Source organism: Rhinopithecus bieti, unplaced genomic scaffold (assembly GCF_001698545.2).
Source record: "Rhinopithecus bieti isolate Rb0 unplaced genomic scaffold, ASM169854v2 scaffold_3763, whole genome shotgun sequence".
NCBI classification, from domain to species: Eukaryota; Metazoa; Chordata; class Mammalia; order Primates; family Cercopithecidae; genus Rhinopithecus; species Rhinopithecus bieti.
The window spans coordinates 2,551,216-2,575,815 of NW_016804379.1; positions in this window are offsets into that span (position 1 = coordinate 2,551,216).

Here is a 24,600-nt window from a genome sequence, read left to right on the forward strand (position 1 = left end):
GAAAATAGATGTGTGCACAAATAATATCAGGGGAAATAGAGAAGGAAATGGGAAATGTATGGGTATGTATGTAACTAGCCAAACTCAAGGTTCCAATTAGACACCAATGTTCAGCGTGAAGGGACTACTTTCCAAAAACTCTTGCCCACTCGCCTAAGTCAACATTATCCTATCCAGTCTGAGAGCAGGTTCTGGGCAGGGAGAAGAAACTGGGAATTGCATAGAAGCCATTAAATTCCTGGTGAGAGGCCTCTACAATCCCTGTCTCTTGGTTTGCTTAGGGGAGTTCCATTCTGGCATTGGAACCCATTGAAGACACATTCCATTTTTGATTCAGGGGCAAATGCACCTCTGATGGCTGGAAGTAAGAGGGGAAGCCCATACAGCATTTTCTTTGTCTTTACTCCTGTCCTAGGGAGAGGGCATTGGAAAGGGAACACACTGCTGGAGTTGTTTCCCTTGTAAAATACACAGCAGGGTAGGTCTTAGCAGAGAATATGGTTTCAGAAAGCATTGGCCTACATTCCAACTTGTAGGGCCTGTGTTTCCTGAGATAACTGCTTTTGCTTGTTCCATTAATGATGTCTACTTACATCCCTCCTACACCAGGGTAAATGCCTGCCTACCCCCCAAGGTGCATCTGTCAGAAATCATGACAACTAGAAAGTGGTTCAAGGGAGAGGGGAAGATAAAATGGGCCATCTACTGCCAGAGCTGGAGGGGAGAAAGGAAGACACAGCACTGGACAGCCTCTGTGCTTTCAGAGTATGAAGAATTCTCTGGCAGCTTCTAACTGATCAAAGTCATCCCCAGAGACTCCAGCCATAACTGGAACTCGCTAAAAGTATTTTAGAACGTTCCAAAAGTATTTTAGAACGTGCCAAAAGTATTTTAGAACGTTCAGTGGAGTCACTGTGTTCCATGGGCCATGATTTCTGCTTGGTGCAAGTCTATTACAAAAGCACCTAAGTATGTCATTCTGCTAAACATAGGCGTGATTACAAGAGGCACTGGCTAATGTGCTAATACACACCAGCTCCGTGGGCTATAAAATGTGCTGCTGTTCAACTGCATGGTTATTGCTCCAGGATCGATTTTGTGGGCAAAGGGAATAGTATTCCCTCTAGCAATTCCAGCCAGCTTGCAGGTAGAAAAACTTTTAAGGGATAAACAAGGTTATCTGTAACTGTTACAAAGTGCGAGTGACAGTCTGCCCAGGAGGTAAAGCTCACATTTAAATACTTAGGAATTCCTTTACCCCATTTGAGGAAGTCTGGGTCACTCACAGGGCTGGACTGGAGAAAAGGAGAACTAGAGCATGATTTTCTTTTCATTTGTTCATTTATTTGTTTTTTCCATTCAACCAGCAGTTACTGAGTACCTTATGCATTAGGGACTATTCTAGACATTGAGGACACAAAGATAAATATGATCTGGTCTCTTCTAACTAAGGGCTTCATTACTTTTGCAGGCGGAAGATGAAACAGCACATAAACAATTACAATAACAAATTTAGAAACTCACATTTATGTAGCATTCTCCATGCTTCATTTCATGTGATATTCATAACAACTCTATGGGATAGGCAGGAAAATGTTATTGGGTCAGTGCCTGTCAGCCAAAGACCACTGGGAATACATCCGTAGGAATAAAGTTAGGTTCTTACTTGCTGCAGCAAGGGAGACCATATAGCATGGGGAGCTGTGGGGCATCTCCAAAGGAGGGGAGTCAGAAAAAGGTTCATATAGGGCTTGGAAACTGAAGTTAGTCATAGGGTGGGCTTAGCAGGAATAAACTTGGGAGTTTCTGGAACAGTTTGTGGCTTTGTATTTAGTATGCCTTGGTCTGTACAGAGTCACGGTTAGATCAGTTGTCTGTGGTCTTATCTTGGAGTTCACGGATCTGAACAGACTGCTGTTAAAAGACTGAAAGCTTCCCTAGCTGCAGATTAACACTGTGGTTTTGATTTGATACAGTTTATCTGTTTTGCATAATCTGCTTTGAAAAGTTGTGGTTTCTATTGTCAATTCTCAGTACCCTCCCTTTAGTCTAGCTGCCAGTGTCTTTTCTCTTTATCAATTGTTGTTAAGATTACTTCCGTTTTCCCAGTGGAGATACTAAGCAGGACTCACCAAAGTCTTCCTCATCAGAAGCCACTGCAGAGGCCCAGCCAAACTCAGGTCCCCAGTGGGGAACACAAATAGACTCCCTTGACCCAGACACAATGTTCAGGCTATGACCTCTGTCTTGCCTCATACCTATTTGCCTGCCTTTCCTTCTTATCTCTCTGACTGTATGAATGGCGACCACAGCTTACAAAGCTGCAGCCTAGTGAATGAGAACATGGTCTTTGGGACCAAAGTTGGTCTCTGCCCAACCTCAGAGCCCGTATCTGTCTTGTACTGGATTACCGACCTCTCTATTCTCCGGCATTTCCTCAGCTTTAAAACAGCAATAATATTAGTATCTTCCTCATGAGGTTATTGTGACAATTAAATGAGATAATATGCCTAACATGCTTAGAAGGGTGCCTGCCATATAGAAAGTGCCCGATTAAAGGGTTATTATGGTTATTCTCTCCTGTCTCTGTCAGTGCCCTGCAAACTGACAGCTGTGGTGTACAGCAACGTTTCTCAAATTTTAATTTGCATACAAATCATCCAGAGATCTTGTTAAAATTCAGAATCTAATTCTGTGGGTCTGAGAATCTGCCTTTCTAAAGAGCTCTTGGGTGATGCCTGCTGGGACCACACTTTGAACAGCAAGTAGTTCTCAGCTTGTGGTCTGCAGACCAGCAGCTTCGGTGTTACCTGGAAACTTGTTGAAATGCAAATTCCCCCCTTCCCATCAAACATGCTGGAATACAGCCAGCAATCTATGTTTTAATAAACCCACTGGCGTGTAGGAAAGAATAATTGACTGGAGTCAAAAGTCTTGGACGGCATTCTGGATTTGCCAGTTAATAGTTGTGTGGCCTTGGGCAAGTCAGTTAATCTCTGTTAGCCTAACACTGAAGTCCCTAAATAGTTTATTCCTTTAAACCCGGAATGCGGCCACAAAAGACCCTAAGCTAAAATAGGACCATGTTTCACCTCCTTGGAATCCCAAATTCACTGCTTCTCTATTGCTTCTGTAAAACTGGACACATTATATTTACCCTGCTCAGAAGGCTGTTGTAAGGTTCTAATGAGACAATGTAAAAGCATGTGAAACTATAGGATAATACATAATTATTAAGTACTTGAAATATATTTGATAAATGGTTAAATGAAGAATGAAATATCATATATATAACTAAAACACCTTTGGAAAGCCCAGATTATTTCTTTACTAAAAGTCATTTTTTTAGGAGAGATGCATCCAAGTTTTCTTAGGAGCTGCAGACTTCTGTCAGAAGTGGGTGTCTGATCATGAATGCTTAATGAAGAGCTAGGATATTTTATTTTAGCACTATTAATAGATCAATGAAGAAAACAACCAGGCAGGTAAAATAGCTCATTTATTCTAGGGTCTAAATACCTTTTATATGAGTATGTTCACATTTTTAAAACTCTGTTAGATGGCTGGAAATTTGCTGAGATACCCAAGGTTGACAGAGGCAACCATTCCTACCTTAATATCTGGCCTGTCCACCTACACTGGATATTTATGTGTGAGGCTTTTTATCTGACTCTATCAAAATACTCACCAGCTGGTACTGTCTATAATTAGGCAAACCTACTTATGAATATGACTCAGTTACTTCTACCTCAATCAAGAAATATTAATTCAGGCTAGGTGTGGTAACTCATGCCTGTAATCTCAGCACTTTGGGAAGCCAAGGCAGGAGGACTGCTCGAGCCCAGGACAGCAAGACCAGCCTGGGCAACAAAACGAGGTCCCCTCTCTACTATAAATAATTTTTTAAAAATTAGCCTGGCATGGTGGTGTGTGCCTGTAGTCCCAGCTACTTGGGAGGCTAAGGTGAGAGGATCCCTTAAGCCCAGGGATTCAAGGCTGCCAGTGAGCTATGATCCTGCCACTGCACTGCAGCCTGGGCAACAATGTGAGATTTTGCCTCTTAAAAAAAAGAAAAAGAAAACAAATATTAATTGAGACAGATGATGAGAGTTTTATTTTATGTATTTAGTAAATCCAAAAATGTTTAAATAACTATTACTGAATGCCTACTAAGTTCAAGATACAACGTTAGTAACCAAGACTTTCTATAGACCCTCCTGTTGTCACAAAACTACCTAGACACATCTAAAATATGTGCCTCCCAGACAAACCACACATCTTGCACTTGAGAATAATTTCCTGACACAGCCATCCCATGTAACCTTAACTAACAAACCCAAATCCAATAATGTCAGCAGAAGCAAACTATTGCTATGGGAATGACCCTGAGCTGATCAGAAGGATGAGAACCCAGGTCTGCTATTAACCAGCTCCCAGACCTTCTCTCTGCCATTTACCCTGTACACCTCATTTTCATTGTCTGCAAAGTATGAATTTTGAAATGATCTTATAAAATCTCCTCCAGTTCTAATATCCTATTTGGTGCTCATGTGCATGCCTCAGGTGAACATAGATGTGAATTGTTCCTATGCTACTTTTCTGTGTATTTGCTTACCCTTTTTCCTTTTCCTGCCAGTTACTCTAAATGTAGCCATGAAGGTAGCCATGAAGCCTATGAAGGTAGACACTACAGCCCATGCTGCTTTTGAAACATCCTCCACAGGACATAGCCTCAGGGAGCTCTCACTTGATATTACTAGCAAATGGCAAACTATCTCTTTCCATCTCTAGCAAACCCAGGAATCTCACATTTATTCCTGCTAAGCATTTTCTCTATGTTGCCTTATAGCTGATCCTACTATAGTCTAGTGGGTCTGTATTACAGACCCATCATGAGGTGAGAAACACTCAGAGTTGTCCTGCCACCATTTTCAGAAAAGAAAAAAAAAGCTGCAACCCCACTGACAGACCCGCCTTTAAGAAGAGAGAGAGATGTGCTGAGCCCCATCTCAGAAGAGCAGTTCACTCCTCATTGGCAGAACTAATTGTTGGTGACATCACTGATATCAAAGTAGTGGCCATATGTAGAATCACAACATATATGTACTGGCAGTGCTCACACAGTCCCTTTTCCCCTTACAAGGAAACTGAAGCCCTGAGATGGGAAGTGACGTGCTTAAGTTCATCTGTTTATCTCTCCCTTGACTTTCCATTACTCTAGGAGTTTGAATGCAAGTACAGAGAGAAAATGTGAAAGTATCAGACACCGCAGGCAAGGACAGCTGTTTCAAGAGCCTTACTCCAAGTATCTCCGTTAGGATGCTGAGGCATTATATTGCAAGGTTGACAGCACAGAAAAATTATCAGACACAAACAGAGTGAACTTTGATGGGACAAGTGCCATGAAGAACATCAGGGAAAACTGCCCAAATGTAATATGCTATAGAAATATTATACACAATAGAATATTCTCACTGGTTATATGCAGTTATGGCAGAGAAATACTACAGTCTCAGGGGTCTAGAAGTTGAACATGAGTCAGCAGCACTGCAAACTTGTTTAATAAAGCAGGAATGGAATTTGGAAGCAGACAGGGATAGAACATTCTACTCAGCACATTTGAGTGCTCTCGCTCTTTTTTATTATTCTCTAATTGTGTCTTGTGTCTAAGTCTTGTCTCCCCAATGAGATTAAAGACTCCCAAAGGACACGGGCCTTGATTCTTCCTTTGTATCTTTTTACAGGATTTGATGTGTCCTTTGTATCTTTTTACCACCAACAAGAAAATACATGTTAGAGAAAGAGAGAGAACTTGGAATCTAAGAGGAGGCTGATGGTGTTTTGAAATTCTATAATTTCAGAGGGAATTTGCTTAACAGATATGGGCTAAGAGAAATGAAACTACAATTAAGAGGTGTGTTGATGTCAGCCTAGAAAAGAGATGACTGAAAGAACAGACAATGACAGTAATGGCTGCCATTTGTTGAGTGCCTGTTAAGCTATAGTCAATGAATATCCATCATCTCTAATTTTTACAATGACCCTGCAGGGTAACTTTTAGTAGCCCCATGTCACAGTCAAGAAAACTAAGAGAACTTAAATACTGCTGCTCATAATTATAAAACTACCTAGTGACTGAGTTAGAGTTAGGGCCAGGGCTGCCTGGTTTTGAACTCCAAGTCCTTTCCACGAGCCCATTTGCCATCCTGAGAACAGAGAACAGGTTCTATCTCTGCTGGAGCCAAGAAATAGACCTCACATAGCAAGAGGAACTTCAGCCCTATGGAAGAAATAGCTTTCAGGCCAGGAGGATGGTCACTGAGAGCTCCAGCATCTCAGCCTCGCAGCTGTGGAGGTTGACATGTGGGCATATGGACATGTGGGCATATGGAGTCCAGTGCAGATGGATCCACAGGACCTTCTGGGGCTCAGGTAACTCTTCCTGAAGTCCTAGAGTCATAGGAACATGCAAGCCCCAGCTGCCCTGGAGGTGGTCCAGTTGTGTTTCTATTTGTGTCCTTTCCATGTCGCTTTGGCTGACTCATCCTCCTCCTCTCCACAAGGGAGCTCAATCACTGTCCTTCTTGTCATAATGAAACAAGAGATCTTAAAACAAGTTTTCCTCACTAGAAGTTGCAGGAAAAAGATCCCTGTTACAGCAAAAAAGAGTAAAAAGAGACAGGACAAAATGTTAAGTATTGAATTTAGAGGGTTTGGTTTTTTAATGTCCCCTTAGACCTCTCTGCATTTTCCATAGTCTGAGAATCAAAATGCTCTTCTTTCAAACTAAACAAAATATTACATATATTTAAAATAATATAAAAATTTAGGCATAAAATACCTACACAAGTTTTAAGGAAAATATTGAAAATTATTATGTTCAATTACCTTTTCTGGTACTTCCAACTGGTGAATAATCTCATGATTTCATTCTACTCTTGTGATCTGAAACATGTTCCTCCCATACCATAAATTAAAACCAATGAGCAAACATATACAGGCATTTTTTTAAATGTCAACAAAGTACACATGCTATAAAGTTGACTAACATCAATAGCATTTGAAATAAACAGTTAACAAACTGGTGGTCACAGAGATAACATGTCAGGCAAAGGTGATTCCTCCCCCGAGGAATTTGAACCAGGCTAGCCAGAAACCTCAGCACACTCAGGAAAGCAGTCTGGGGTTCTATTTGACTGTGGTGCTGGAAACTCCCAGGGCAGAAATATCCCACTCTATACAGTCAGTGATAGGCAGAGAGCAACTCTCCAGGCAACGTGAGATGCATTGACAGCCAAATGGGGATGTTTAGACTTTTTTCATTTCTCTCACTTTGCAGGTATTCATAGCCGGTCTGAAAAGGATCTTTTCAAACAGAAGCAACTTCTCATTCCACTGCACCAAAATATCCTGGAAGATGTTTTCAAGAAAGGAAATAGGTGCTCCTCAGAGACAGCACAAATGAGGGGAGAATGATAAATAACTCATTGGTTGGTTCTCCTAGACATAGATCATAAAATCATAGAGAATTGTCACTGAACAGGGTCTTAGACCAGAAATCCTCAAATGTGAATGTTATAGGAATCATCTGTGCATCTTCCAATGCAGATTCTGACTCTGTAGGTCTGAGGTGAGACCTGAGATGCTGTATTTTATCATGCCTCCAGTTCATGTTGATGCTGCTAGTCTAAGGACCACATTTTGAGTATGCTCAACTTTACTTATAATAGGAGAACTGCAATTAAAACTATACCTAAATGCCATTTTTCACCATTTTGTCACCACCATATACATTTCACCAATGTATAAGACAGTTACAACTGTTGATAAGAATATGGATTAACTGGATCCCACATATATTGCTGATGAAAATATAAAATGTTGCAGTCACTTTGTATAATACTTTGGCAGTTTCTTAAAATGTTAAATATAAATTGAGTTATCCCTATGTCCTCATTTCTAGAATAACTGACCTAGACCTTTTCCTGGAATAAATACGATTCAACCAGATATCTTGTATGACGTTAACTAGAAGTAGCTGTAGTGTAATGAAAAGAGGACTTATTTTGTCAGAAGTCCTAGATATGACTTGTAGTTAATCTTTCTGAGTCCCTCTGAGCGTCAGTTTCCTTTTCTGTAAAATGAGGTCAATAAAACCTACCTGACAGAGTTTTGGGGAGATTCAATGTAATTATAGACTGTAAGTTGCATGAACCCAAACAAGTGAAAGTTATTTTGTATCCTGAGATTTACTAAGTGGTGATTCAGTGTACCTGGAAGCACTGGAGGAGAGGAGGCAAAAATGATATTGTGTATGACACACAATATGGTTTTTACAGTATGGTCAGGGAGATGAAGCAAGTACAGGCAGAAGGCCCTAAGGCCTTTGCTATTTTAAAAAGAATATGGTGTGAACTAGGTATTTAATTACTGAAGAGATTCAAAGAAACAACTTGTTGAAGTTGACTGGAAATAACCTGTGTGAAGACTGGCAGGAAGTTAGTATTGAGCTGGGGCAGAAAGAAATGAGGGGTGTGGATTGATAGAGAGATGAACAAATTGCTTAAGCAATCTAAGTTATTCGGTCTGTCATCTGTAAAACTGAAATTAAAATAAAATTTCACAGGGCTCGTGTGAGGATTAAATGAGATGATATATTTATAGGTTTAGCACAGTATCTTAACATACACTAAGTACTTGCTGCTTGAATTTTTTAATCTTTACTTTTTTCTATTGGAATGGTTGATATAAATCCATAATTCAAAAAGCCAAACCAGCCAGGCGTGGTGGCCCACGCCTGTAATTTCAACACTTTGGGAGGCCGAGGCGGGTGGATCACCTGAGGTCAGGAGTTAGAGATCAACCTGGCCAACATGATGAAACCCTGCCTCTACTAAAAATACAAAAAATTAGCCGGGGGTGGTGGCGCATTCCTGTAATCCCAGCTACTTGGGAGCCTGATGCAGGAGTGCCTGTAATTCTAGCACTTTGGTGGGTCAAAGCAGGTGGATCACTTGAGGTCAGGAGTTCGAGACCAACCTGATCAACATGGTAAAACCCCATCTCTACTAAAAAATACAAAAATCAGGCAAGGCACAGTGGCTCACACCTGTAATCCCAGCATTTTGGGAGTCCAAGGTGGGAAGATCACCTGAGGTCAGGAGTTTGAGACCAACCTGGCCAAAATGGTGAAACCCTGTCTCTACTAAAAATACAAAAAAAAATTAACCGGGCATGGTGGCAGGCACCTGTAATCCCAGATACTCGGGAGGCTGAGGCAGGGGAATTGCTTGAACCCGGGAGGCGGAGCTTGCAGTGAGCTGAGATTGCACCACCGCATTCCAGCCTGGGCAACAGGGCAAGACTGGGCAACAGAGCCGTCAATGCAGTCAATGAATATCCATCATCTCTAATGTTACAATGACCCTGCAGGGTAGCTTTTAGTAGCCCCATGTCACAGTCAAGAAAACTAAGGGAACTTAAATAATGCTGCTCATGATTATAAAACTACCAAGTGACTCAGTTAGAGTTAGGGCCAGGTCTTAAAAAAAAAAAAAAAGTAATAAAGTATATATTGACAAGTCTTGCTCTCATCTCTTTTCCCTTCTAGCAGATTCTTCCTTTCTGAAGAGGTACTCTTAGCAATTTATGTAACTTTTCATTGATTCTTTATGCAGATACAGGCAAACACAATATAAATATTCTTATTACTCCCTTTGTTACACAAAGGTAAGGTACGATACACACTGTTCTGCATTTGAATTTTTAACTTTTTTATCTTTGTAAAAAGGACTAGAGAAACTTTTCTCTGTGTGTTTTTAAAGCTGAATAGTATTCTAATGTATGTTCACACCACAGTTTGTTTATCCAGTCCCCTACTCATGTACCCTTGGATTTCTTATTATTGTAAATTGCAATAAATAGATTTTGCAAACCTGCCATTTTGTATGTGTGCACTTAAGTCAATGGGTTACAAACCTCAGCATCACACAATATATCCAGGTAACAAACCTGTGCATGTATGCTCTAAATCTAAAACAAAAATTGAAATTATAAATGAATTATTGCTAAAGAAATAAAATAAACAAAAAGTTGGAAAAATGTCAAAATTATTGAAAGTAAGAAAAAAGAAAAAATAAAGTAGCAATCAAGAGATTCTGCTAACCTCATTGGGTTGGAAAAAGCAAAATAAATGAGCTCAGGGCTACCCAGGAAGCTGCTATTTAAGGAAAAATAAAAACACTTCAAGATAAACAAAATCTATGCGTTAGATTCTCAGAAATGGGATAAACGCATTTGTAATTTTAACAAATATTATCAAATCTTCCTCCATGGAATTGGAGCTTGTGCCATTTTCTTCCCCACAGCCTTGCCAAGAGAGTGTACTATCAAACATTGGATTTTGACACCAGCTTCACCAATGATTCTACTAAATTCCTTTGTTAATCAGTTCTATTTCTGAACTTTCCAGTCTGTGTTATGGTCTGTTTGCCTATTCAGGAATCATTAGCTCTCTCTTCTACTTATTGAGATTGTATAATATGCCTTATTACCTAGAGGGACTAAGCCTTCTGCACTGCTCTCATTTTCAGAACTTTTGTGGCTATTCTTGTGTATCCATTTTTCCATATGAATTTTAGAATCAACTTGTCCAATTCCAGAGAAAGAAGGAGGGGTATTTGTTTTACTTTTACTAGAATTGAACTAAATTTGTAAATTAAAAGAATTGACCTCTTTGTGATTTCTAGTCTTCCAGTTTTAGAACAGGATATGTCTTTCCATCTACGTTGTTTGTGTCATTATTAAGCACATCTCATAGTGAGTAATTGACAGGTAAAAAGGCACAGGACAAAGGTTAACAAGTTATGACGGCAAAGAGCAAACAGATTAATCTGTCCAAAAGTCAAGGAGCCATAACTCTAAATTCTGGCAAAGTGGTAAGAGGCAGGATTAACTCCAAAACGAAAAAGTGGGAGGAAAAAAAGTCATTATTTGGGCTTAGTGATTTAAATTGATTACCTCATTGAATCCTCATTTCAAAGATCATAACAATATAACAATAAAAAAGACCTATCTGTTAGGATTATTTTACTCATAAATATAAAGCACTTAGCATAGTGTGTGCCACGTAGAAAGAACTCAACAAATGTTAGAGATTATAATGCTGATGAGGATGAAAAAGAAGGAGAAATAAAGGTTCTGAATTATGAAATAATATGCCAAACGTCTTATAGATCCATAATTCAAACTCAGATCAGCCAGTTTCTAAAGCCCAAGCTCTTTGCACTGTACTATTCTGCCTCTAGGGAAGTTCATCTAACTCAGTTTAATAAGTGTTTATTAAATATCTGCTATGAACAATTTGAGTATTGTGTTCCATTCCAAAAGTCACACTAGTGAAGGCTTATTAATTTATAAATAATAGAAGCAAATTCAACCTATCTAATTATAAAAAGTGCAAAGGAAGTATTTATCAGCTGATAAACTAATTATGGAAAAGGCTAGAGTAAGGGTGGCCTCAGGGATCTCTAGGTTCAGGGAGTGGAATACTGTCGGGTTCCTTTCTTTCTTGTATCTCTCCCTTCCCTCTGTTTCTAGCTGTTGGCTCTCATCTCTGCCTCTCTGCACTTTGTGCTTTCAGGCTGACTATCCCGGTAAGTCCAGGCTCACATCATTGCTCCAGGCTCACATCCTCACATTAAACTTTGCTGTCCAGCACCTGGGGAGTTTTCTAACTCCTCAGAAAAGTTCTCTCATCAGCTGAACTGGTGTGGACCACATTCTTAGCACTGTGGCCAGAGGGCTGGGGTATCGTGATTAGCAGCTCCGCCCCGTTTTGGAATAATATGGTTGGAGAGGGGAAAGAGGAGTTGCCCAATTAAGATTTGGGACTGATACCAAGAATGTTAGAGCTTTAGGCAGAGAGAAGAATGAACGACAATGAACAAAAGTGAATTATCGTATAGCCATTCAATGTGCCATCATGCAGCCATTGAAAAGTATGCTTTAATTTTAACATGGCATGATAACATGGGAGCATACTATGCCATGAGAACAGATTAACAAAAGCAGAATAGGCAGAATTACTCATGGCATAGTAATCTATTCAGATGGCTCATGCCTCTAATCCCAGCACTTTGGGAGGCTGAGGCGGGCGGTTCACCTGAAGTCAGGAGTTTGAGACCAGCCTCACCAACATGGTGAGACCCCATCCCTACTAAAAAAATGCAAAAAATTTAGCCAGGAGTGGCAGCGGGCACCTGTAATCCCAGCAACTCAGGAGACTGAGGCAGAAGACTTGCTTGAACTCAGGAGGCAGAGGTTGCAGTGAGCTGAGAGATCGTGCCACTGTACTCCAGCCTGGGTGACAGAGTGAGATTCCATCTTAAAAAAAGAAAAGCAAAGCAGAAGAGCCAACTGTACAAACATGGTTATGTAAAAGCAAGAAACAACAGCCTGGGCATGGTGGGGGTGGGGGGAGGGGAGGAACTTAAAAAAATCAACCAACCAACCAAATGAGAGTATTGTTTATCTTCGGGTGGTACAAGAGTCATTTTTCTCCCTCCTGCTTTCTTTGTTGTATTATTGTTTCTGTTGTTGTCATAGTTTATACTTGGCTCCTAAACTTTTCTTTTAAAATTATTTATTTTTATCAAAGCAATGCATGTGTCTAAAAGTAATTCCCTCTCCCCTAGCACCAGCACCTGTAAGTCCCACTGTCCAGATCAGTCACTTTGAGCTCTCACGCTGTTCCTTCTAGAGAGTATTTTTAAATCATATACTTATATTGCTATGTCTTGAGTTATAGAGTTTAGACAGTATCCCTTCCATTCTTTTCCTGGTAATTGAGATTTAGTTTTTTGGTTTTTTGGGTTTTGTTTTGTTTTTGAGATGAAGTCTCGCTCTGTCGCCAGGCTGGAGTGCAGTGGCGCCAACTTGATTCCCTGCAACCTCCACCTCCTGGGTTCAAGTGATTCTCCAACCTCAGCCTCCTGAGTAGCTTGGACTACAGGTCCCCGCCAACATAGTCAGCTAATTTTTGTATTTTTAGTAGAGACAGGGTTTCACCATGTTGGCCAGGATATTCTCAATCTCTTGACCTTGTGATCCGCCCGCCTTGGCCTCCCAAAGTGTTGGGATTACAAGCGTGAGCCACTACGCCTGGTCAAAGATTTAGTTTTTAAAATCATCCAAATACACGTATATACCCATCTCTTCTACCCACTATCCCTAAACAGTTATGCTAAAATTATTATCTAAATAAGTAGAGAGAGATTATATGATGATGATGATGATATATATACAATTTACTGATGAGCGAGCAGTATCCTTTCTTCCTTTACTTCTTTCACTGAAAAACATCCCAAAGTAGCTTCTTAAAGGATGTGTGGAGATATTTAGAGTTGATATATATATATATATATATCTTCTACCTTCAATCTTGATAATAGTTTGACAAAATACAGAATTCTTGATTGAAAGCTACTGAAGGGCTTTCTTCCAATGTTTTCCAGAATCCAATATTACTATTGAGAAATCTAGTACCATCTTTAACTTTGAAACCCCATGTTTTTCCTCTCTCCAGAAGCTTCTCTTTATCTCTAGTGGTCTAAAATTTCTAAGTTATGTCTCTTCACTCCCCCATTCATTATATCACACTCGATGCGCCTGTTCGAACTGGAGATGCATGCCTTTCAAGTTTGGGAAATTTCTGTCTTCCTTGGATAATTTCCTTTCATTTTCTCAGCTTTCTCCTCTGGCAATCTTGTTATGATGATATGAGACATTCGGTATTGATCTTATAATATTATAATTTTTTTCTGCTATTGCCCATTTCTTTAATGTTTTATAATTCTTTCTTCCTTTTGGGTGGGGTGGGGGTGGATTGTGTGGTGGGAAGTTCTTGCTAGGTTGCTGAGGTTGATCTTGAACTCCTGGCCTCAAGTGATTCTTCCATCTCAGCCTCTGGAGTAGCTGGGATTACTGGCATGATCCACCATGCCCAGCTCACGTTTTAAATTTTTTTTTTCTGGGATATTTCCAAGGGTCTTTCACTGAGTTAATTTTTTACAGTATTTTTAATTTCTAGGAGTTCTTACTGCTTTTCTGTTCTTTTATCATAGCATCCTGCACTTGACTTGTGATTAAGGCATCTTTTTTACCTATGAGAAGATACATTGTAATTTTGTTGGTTTGTTTAGATTTTTCTGTTCCCTGGAGAAGTATTCGTATTCTCTAGGAGAGTTTGTTCTTCCTTTTTTTTTTTCTTAGTTGTTTTCTTGCCCCCTCTTTTATATTTAAAGTTTTTACAAAGACCTAAAGCTTACCTCACATAAAGAATGATCCTTTATTTATGTTCATACTTTTATGGTAGAGGTGATTGTCAACTGTTGAGATTCAGAATAGGGTGAACAAGAAGTAAGGCAGGCTTGTCAATGGCTACAAATGTCAGTATTGGAGGTCTTTTCTCCAGAGAATAATTATTCAATTTCCTGCCTGGGGACAGAGGGAACAAGAGGATAATTCTGCAGGGCTCAACCTACTGTGGGGAGGAGGAAGAATAGGTGCTGAAAATCTCATGATTCAATACATAGACTAATTCCTCCCCTTTTTAGCACTCTCTCCTTAGGAAGGCCCATTTCTGGGGGAAGAGGCAGATTGGGAGGAGACTTGTAGTCACTTGGCTGTGCAGGATAGGTAAGAGAGTCTGGGGGAAGTCTCACCTCTCTACAGAACGTCTTTCAGTCATTCCTCCTCTCCAGCACTCTAGCCTTGCCTTTATTGCATTGGGACACCTTGAGATATCTGCTAGGTGAATGTGTCTCCTTTCCATCAGGATATTCTCTAAAGGCAGTTGAGTAAAACTTCTCCACTTTGCTTGGTCAGTGAGCCCTCTTTCATCTGCTTTCCAGTTCTGAAAACTTATTGATTTCTATTCTTTTTGTCTTTCCAGGTTGACTTTTTTTTTTTTTAAGACAGAGTCTCGTTCTGTCGCCCACTGGAGTGCAGTGGTGTGATCTCAGCTCACTACAAGCTCTGCCTCCTGGGTTCATGCCATTCTCCTGCCTCAGCCTCCAGAGCAGCTGGGACTACAGGCACCCAACACCGTGCGCAGCTAGTTTTTTGTATTTTTAGTAGAGACAGGGTTTCACCGTGCTAGCCAGGATGGTCTTGATCTCCTGGCCTCGTGGTCTGCCCGCTTCGGCCTCCCAAAGTGCTGGGATTACAGGCGTGAGCCACCGCGCCCGGCCGGTTCATGCTTTTTAAAAAGCATTCCACAATCATTTTGGTAGACTTTCCAGAAATGATTAAAACAAACGCAGTTGACCCACCATACATAATTTGAAGCTTCATGTCCCATTTTTGTTTTCAAATTTTTTAAATGAGTACATACTGTGTTTATAACAGGGGAAATACAGTACAACTTTAATTTTTTAAAGTTTATAATTAAACATTGATATGAAAAAAGGAAAGACTAAAAACTAGATAGAAAATGGACAAAAGAGTTGACATAAGGTTTACATACAAAAAGTTTACACATGGCCCTTAAACTTAAATTTATGCTCAACTCTACTCCTAATAGAATTACAGTTAAAACTATATCTAGATGCCATTTTTCACAGTTTTCTCACCATATACATTTCAATAACATATGAGGACAACAACTGTTGACAAGGATGTGGATTACCTGCAACCCACATACATTGCTGGTGGGAATGTAAAATATTGCAGTCACTTTGTAAAATATTTTGACAGTTTCTTAAAATGTTAAACAAAAATTTGCCACATACCCAACAATTCCACTTGCTGGAATCTCCAAGAGAAATAAAAATATATGTCTACACAAAGACTTATATGTGAAAGTTTGTAACAACATTATTCACATTAGGCAAAAGGAGAAAAACCTAGTATCTATCATCTAATGAATGGATAAACAAAATGTAATATATTCATGCAATGGAATAGTATTCAGAAATGAAAAGGAACAAAGTGCTGATAAATGCTACAACATGCATGAACTTCAAAAACATTATGTTTTGTGATAGAAGTATAATAAATAAACTACACAATAAACCACATGTGTATGATTTCATTTACATAAAATTTCCAGAAAAGTGAAATCTATAGAGAGATAAAAAGTAGACTAGTGATTGCCTGAGGCTGGCAGTGAAAATGGAAAATGACCATACATGGGCACATCGTTTCTTTTTTGGGGTGACAGAAATATTCTAAAATTAGATTATTGTGTGAGTTGCACAATGCTGTAAATTTACTTTAGGTAATTAAATTGTGCAGTTAAAACAAGTGAATTTGGGGTATGTAAATTAGACCTCAATAAAGCTATGAAAGAAAGTGAGGAAAGAGGGAAGGAAGAAAGGAAGGAAGGAAGGAAGGAAGGAAGGAAGGAAGGAAGGAAGGAAAGAAGGAACGGAGGGAGGGAGGGAAAGAGAGGAAGAGAATGAGAAAGAAAGGGAGTGAAGGAGGAAGGGGGGGCAGGAGGGAGGGAGGGGGAAAGCTCTTGGATTTGGCAAGAACTTTTTGACCAGAAAAGTCACCATGCATCTAAAGTTTCTGGTTGAGAGGAAAATAATTAAATAGACAATTTAAAAATCGGATATATGCAAATTCTAAGGCTTTGAAGAGGTTAGAGACTTGGGTTTTCTAAGTTTTAATTACTAGGAAATGAATTTATTTAAAATAAAATATAATACAAAATAATGTTTGGTTAAATTACAGTAACACAGTAGAATATGCATACTTCAGATTAAGCTAGCCTCAGTGTGAGTCAAATAACAAACCACAGGAATTATTATGATGGCAAATAAAAGACCTAAATGGTGCAAGAGGTATCGTTTTTATTCATCTTGAAATTGATCACACGGTAACTCCCAGGGAAGTAAATAAAACTTTAGATCTGATTATTGCAATCTATATATGTTGAAGGTACCATGTCATCAGAGTTGATTTGACCTTGCCTCCCATCTTTGGGGGAAAGGTTTTGAGGAAAATGTTAAGCCAACTTTGTCTTGAAATATTGTAACTGCAAAAATACAGAAAATTCTTTGAAAATCTAAAGGGTAGGAAATCTTCTTGAAAGAATAGACACTGCTAAGAACTTGACAGATCCTTTAGTGCAATGATTGCACTCTGATACTTATCTCTGCACAACCAGAAGAAATTATTCTACTGGTAAGTTCCCACCTATTTCATGACTGGCTGACATAATGACAGATCCTGGTTAGGGATGATTTCATCATCTAATTTCACTGTTCCATTAAAACCAGAATATTCTTTTTTAACTTCGCAAATCCATCAAATGGCAATAATAGTTACAAGTATGTGATCTAGTGTCTAACGACTGGGTTCACATCCAGCTGTTTTCCTTATTAGCTGCAGGGCCACCAGGAAACTACTAACCTGTCAGGGTCTTCACCTGTAACATAGAGGTGGTAACAATGGAACCTCCTCATAGGGGTGTTTGTGAGAGTTAAATGAGATGGTGTGCATGAAGTGTGGAGACAGGCACTTTGTACCTAGTGGGGATTCAATAATGTAGGCTAGTGTTTCTTCCAGAAGTGAAACTTTCATGATGTTTACTACTTATTATTCACTGCTATGTAACAGGCATTCTGCTAAACACATATCATGTCATTTAATCTTCATAATAACTCATCGAAGTAGGTTTTAATCCCCACTTTTAGATGAGGAAACTGAGTGCAAAAGAAGTTAAGTGACTCACCATAGCTCACAGACTTAGAGATGGGATCTGACCCCAGGTCTGTCTTACACCAAGTTCTAGCTACCTCTTAGAGATAAAAATCAAACCAATACCACCTCTCTGACTGGCCATAGCTGATCTTGTGGAACTCTAGTACAAGAATGTAATTCAATCACGTGACAGATTTTGTGAAGTTCCTTTTGTGAGTAAAGCACTGAAAGATGCAGTGATGAACTGACATGGACCCATGACCTCAATCCTGGAGTATCCAAGGGGGTTGCAGGAAACAGACATGTAAACATATTGTGTTTGGATGAAGCAGAACAAAAAATGTGCTAAAGAGAAGTACAAGACAGGACTGTGGGAGCATGGAGGAGGAAGTAATTAATTCTGGAAGAGTGATAAGAGCAGGCCTCAGGGAGAAGCCGAAAATGAGCTGAGCCTTGAAGGTTGCATAGGTTTCGATTACTAGAGGAAGAAACGGGCATTCTGGACCTAACAAAGGTGAGGAGGATTGAACATCACATGTGTTTAGGGACCTGGCAGGTGATCAGTGAAGGAGTCTACAGAATATACCGACAGATGCGTCGGAAATGAGACTGGAAAACTGGCAAGGGATAAGGGAAGCTCAGGAGGCCCCTGAATGCCTGTTTAAAAGATTGAAGTATATTAGAAGGTCAACAGGGAGTCATCAAAAGTTTTATGAAGACAACTCTAGCACTGCCTCAAAGATGAGTTGGTAAAGCAGATTGATGAAAACTGGAGGCCGAAAAACAAAGGCAGAGAAGGGCTTCAAAAAACAGTCCATCTCATTTTTCCAGATAACTCTGTTCTAAACAATCCCCCAAACACAGACACCTGTGTGCATTTATTTTAAAAGTATACTTTTCATAACTTCCTCAAAGGTAAGATGCTGGGGGTGAGAAAGTGGAAATTAGAGAAGACAGCTACAATCCTAATTCCCTCTAAATGTCTACAGAGCAGTAATTTTCACAATGTATTGCAGATTGCTGTTATTGCACAGAGATGGTTGGGAATGGGGATGTAAAGAGAAAGACAAAGTAAGGGCATCTCTGAGTTTCCCACCCTTTTAACCAGAGCAGCAGCCTGTAATAGAATGTCATGATGGTGTTTTGCCTCTTGTTCACCACTGTGCCCTCAACCTGACACAGTACTGGGGACAATAGGTATCAATATTTGTTAAATGAGTGAATGGATGAATGGAATCACTTTTGAGATTTTATTTGGAAAAAAAATTCATAAAAATAAGTAGAAGGAGGAGGGGAAGGAGAAAGCGAAGAAGGTTTGCAATGCTTCTTCTGAATGAAAATATTTGCCAACTCTGGGAATCTCATAATAGTATTTAACAAACCCGAGAGGAAGTTCTTTCTTATATCTGAACTCAACATTTTATTCAGTGGTATAAGCCCCTTTTCTTTCTCTTGCCTCAGTAAAGATGAAGGAGGGTTCATCACAATAATCATTTACTTATTGGAGGCAAAAAATAAAAGTTTTGTTTTTGCCTATATTAACCACTATTTACCAGAGCATGCATTGTATGTCATGAGCACAATGGTGTTCTCTGAGAGAAGATGCAGGTGCAGTTGCTGGGTGATGGGTGTCCACGAGACCAACTTGATTAGGAAATCAAGGCAATATAGTATACTGGAAAGAGTGCAGCCTAGGGAGTTGGCAAGACTGGTAGCCCAAATCAATCAATTTATGGATTGCTTGACCTTGGGTAAGTTACCTAACTTTTCTAAACCTCAGCTTCCTCCTATCAAATGAGAATATTAAACAATGCCCAGCCAGTATAATTGTTTTGGGAAGCAGAGCTAAGGTATATCGAACAACTAGCACATACTAGTGCTTAATAAATGTTGACCATTGTTTTAATGGACAATGATGACAATATACCAGAATGGATCTATCACTTCCTATAAAAGTTAATTTAAAATATTAGTAAAACTTTTCTGGAAACATAACAAGTCATTTAAAACTGGGACAATTGCCTACACACACATACACACACACACAGAGAGAGAGAGAGAGAGAGAGAGAGAGAGAGAGAGAGAGAGAGAGGGAGAGAGATATTTATAAACTCAAAATTTAAAAAAAAAGCTCAGTTGTCTTAGAATACTTAAGAATCTGAATTTGACAGTGCCTAAGACTACTTTAAATCCAGGGAGTAAGAATGAAAATGGAGATCCTAGGGCAAGGTCAATTCCTAACTTCAGCCTGTGGAGGTACATGACAGTGGCAACCTCAGTACCCCTAAGAGGGATTCACAATTAACAGGGGGGCCCAATAAGGCTGACATCATGGTAATATTTATTCATCCATACATTCAATATTTGCTTTATGTCCATTTGATTAATTGAGCTGTCTCAAAGAGTGAGAGTCCTCCAGAAAGAAGGACTAACCACCAAGGGAGCGCTTACTAGCTCAAAGAAAATAGAAAATATATATGACTGAAAACAACATAAACCAGTCAGTATTCTAGATAGAATTGCTAACATCTGGCAGGACCCTTTTCCATTCCTATTGCTCTGTGGCACTCTGTGGTAGTTTGAATTAGTGGCTCCAACTATTTCTTCCTCCCTGCATCCACTGCCACTTCTCAGTGTCCTCCCAATCAGACATGAGGCTCACAGAAACTTGAAAAGCACTTGCAAGATAAGGCTTCCTGTCTCCCAGGCCAAGAGAAGATTCTACTCAAACTTGTCCCAGACCAGCCAGCTGGTCACAGGAAGATGGCAGACATATGGCAGAGCAAAGTTGGCCCCAGCTAATCTCTAGACATGTGAGACCAACCAGAACCGGCATAGTCATCCAGCCAAGTGCAGCCCAGATCAGCCAACATGCAGACTTATGAGAATAAATGACTGTTGTGCTAAGCTAAATTTGGGGGCAATTTGTTACACGCTATGTTCATGGCAATAACTAACACATGTACACTTCCTTTGCCATAATTATTTTACTTACAGAAACTATAATATGCAGAAAAATCTGAAATTTATTCAAATTAAAGTTTAAAACATGTCTGCTAAAGCTGAAAAAATGAGAGAATGTTAGGAAGGAGTAAGCTGCATAAAATCGTCTCCTTGAAGGAAAACTCACCTAGAATCGTGATAAGTAAAATTGATAAAAAGCCAGTAATCTGCTTGAAGAAGAGATGTCCTCCCCAGGTCTCTAAGGCACATTTTCCAAAATTCTAGAGCTACATGAGAACAGTCATAAAAGTATAATTCTAAGTAAGAAATTTATTTTAGAATGTAATGCTCTAAGAATCATCTACTTTCATTGGGCTATGCAGAATGAGGCTTAAGATGATCCTTAGATCTGAATCTCCTGGACATATAAGCAAGATTTCCAGGAGACATATAGCCTGGTGTTTTCTGGCTCTCAAGAGACCTTACATAGTATATATAGTTATGAGTTATTAATTAAAACAGAGTAGATGAGTTCATATACAGTTATAAGTTACAAATTCAGTTTTCAATTTAACTTATTTATAATTGATTAAGTGATAAGTGAACAAATACAATTTCCTGTAATAAACATGTTTCATAATAACCTGTAACAAATCTCATGGTTAAAAGTTACAACTCCAGTGGCTAAACAAACAAAAGAAAAATTGTGGATAAAACTTGGTACTTGCTCTTCCTTTAACTCTTTCCCTTTCTTTTCATCTTTTCCCTCCCTTCCCCCATAATTTAGTACTGATGCTCTGGGTGACATTAAATGGAGCAGAGTAAGGTAGGCATCCATGCTGGAAGGGCATCTGGGGTGGGCTTCGGGGTCTCAAGCAGGCTGTTCTTGCAGGCAAGTGGAGAGGTGTTGAGGGCCAAGAAGGGTGAGAAAGACATTCAAGTATGGGGACAGCCTGACATGCGGTATCAGAGGCCAAAAAGAATGAGGAGGGCACCTATGTAAAAGCATAGCCTGGCATGCAAGGTCAGAGACCAAGAATAGTGACAAGGGCATCCACACCTAGAAGAGTTTTGGTATAGATTGTCAGGAGGTAACCTCCTGTAAGAGGTCAGAGTATAAGAGGTCAGAGTCAAGAACATTGATAAAGGTGTCCAGGTAAAGGGGCATGGCATAGGGAATCAGAGCCCAGGTGGGGTGAGGAGGTCATCTCCAAGAAGGGAAAAGGACAGTTATAGTGAGGAGTCAGTATCTAAGGGGTAAGGGGGTCGCCCCGAGGAGGGATGGCCTGCCCTGACGGGTAAGGCAGGGTGGGGAGGGTGTCCATGTGATTGGGGGAGTAGCCAGCTGGGGGACGAGAGCCCTAATGCAGTGTTCTTCAGGATGACCTCCCAGAAGAGAGGCATCTGGTAGGGAGGGTCAGTTTCCAAAAAGAATAAGGAAGGTACTCATGCTTGGGACATTGGGAGTCAGCAAAAGCAAGATGATGTCAGAATCCATGGAGCAGGTAGACTAGCATGAGGTATCCTGGCCCAAAATGGGTGAGGAGTGTGTTCAGCTCTGGGAGAGGTAGCCAGGGTAAGGAGGCAGAACCCACGAAGCATGGTGAGGACAAGGGCAATCCAATGTGAGAAGTCAGACCTAAGTAGGATAAGAAAGGCTTCCATGCAGAGGTGGAAAGAGTCAGATCTGAAGTAGGCTGAGGAAGGCATCCACATATGGGGGTAGACCAGTATGACAGTTCCAATCCAGCAGGGTACAGAGAGTTCCAAATAGGGCATAGTCTGGCAAGAGTTTCAGAACCCAAGTTGGGGTGAAGAGGACATCCTTACAAGAAAAGAGGTGGCAGCAGAGATGGAAAACTGATTTAAGGAGGGGAGTTGATCAAATAAGTAGATATACAGAGATAATGAGAGCCAGGTTCTCATTATTGAAGAAGGAAATTACAAATACCAGAAGGAAAAAGACCACAATAAACTCAGTGGGTTGGATTGGACTTAGAGATACTCATGTGAACTACAGACTTTTAATATATTGAATTAGTTATATAAATAAATATAAAAGTAAACATGTGAATAAATCTATATATTTACATACATATATACCCCAGTTCTGTCCTCTGAAAGGGCCTGAGAGCAGTGACACCCCAGTTGTAAAGAACATACCTGGCACCCAGATCATGGCTTCTAAATCCCATTCTCACAACTGAAAGAAACCATGGCCCCTTTGGAAAAATGACTGATTTCAGATCTGAGACAGGGAAAGTAAAAGGTGAGGCTAACTAACACATTTATTGTGCCAGAAAGCAAGAAAGCATTCCAGAATGATGGAAACACGTCAAAAGACACAGAATTCTGCTTCAATAGATTTTCACTGGAAAAACTGAGGACAGTTTGATCATCAAAATAAATAATGATAATAATGGATTATAACTGATTGGATACCATAGGCTACCATGAGACCATAGAGAGATAAGTAAATAATTAGATAAACTTAAAGTTTGATGAGAAATGGGATATTTATATGGTTTCATAACACCTCCCGACAAAATGGTAAAGTGAAAAAGGGGAAGAATAACCTCTCAGTGGAGAGGTCTGGTAGACACTACCTTAATCAAGTGATTAACATAACTCATTAGTAATGGAACAAACAAAATTATGTGCCACTGATAATAAGACACAGGAAGAGGAGCACAGCATTAGTTCTGTGATATTCCTGCTAAAGATGCACAACCAGGATCTAAGCATGAAGAACCATCAGTCAGACCTGAATTGAGGGTCATGCTACAAAATAACTGGCTTGTTCTCTTCAAAAATGTAAGGAGATGAAAGTAAAGAGGAGGTTTATGAACTGTTCTAGACAGAAGGCTGAAAAACATGACAACCAAATGTAATGTGTGATTCTGAACTGAAGCAGCCTTTTGCTACACGTGACGTTGTTGGGCAACTGAGGATCTGAGGGTTAGATGGTGATTTATCAATGTTAATTTCCCGATTTGGTTGATCAAGTTATGACTTTATAAGAGAATACTCATTTGTAGGAAATACTCACTGGGGTAATTGGAGGTGATGGGTATTGGATTAACAATTTTTTTTTCAGGTGGTTCAGGTTGGAAATGTTCTTTATTTTTGTTATAATTTGTAATTGTTTCAAAATAAGAAACAGAAAAATAGAACTTTATAATTGAATATCATGGAGAATCTCCTATTCCATATCAGCAAAAGTTAAATAGAGGAGTTATAAATATGATAAGATGATTAAAGCTAAATAAGACTTTTGCCCCACTGGCTTCTGGCAAGTGTTCTCAGTGCTTTTTGTTCACGGTGCTTCCACACTCACTGAGGTGTAAATATTCTCTGACCTGCTTTTCTCTATATTGCCGATAAAGATATTAACCAACATAGCACTTTAAGTTCCTAAGTACTTATGTCAACAAGATTATTTTTTCTCAAGTCTTCTCCCTAAAATGTGAACTGTGGTTTATTTTCATCTGATCCAAGGCTGAATCAAATTTCTCAAGGTTTTAATTTTGTCCCATGAGATGTTCCCATGAAAGGACCCATGGTAAAATGGTCTTGTGGCTGGGCTGCACCCTCAAGGGTGTTCCCTGAGATTCGCTATTGGAGCTGCTGATTTGGGAAAGTCAGTGTCACTCCTGAGTAAACAAGAGGGTTCAGCATCATATCTGAAATGTGAGGCAAAGACGGGAAGAGCCGTGCTGGCATCCTGGAGACTTGAGAAAGCAGCATGGTAATGTGACACAAGGATCAGGAGACCAGTCCGAGCTCCACTCTCCTGTGGGGGAGGTTTCATCAGCTGCCCCTTTTGCATAGAGTCCAGCATGAGATGCAGACGGACGGGGCTGCTTAAAGGAGGCAGACAGAACTGACCTACCTCCTGAGTTAAAAATATTTCTTTTGGCCGGGCGCGGTGGCTCAAGCCTGTAATCC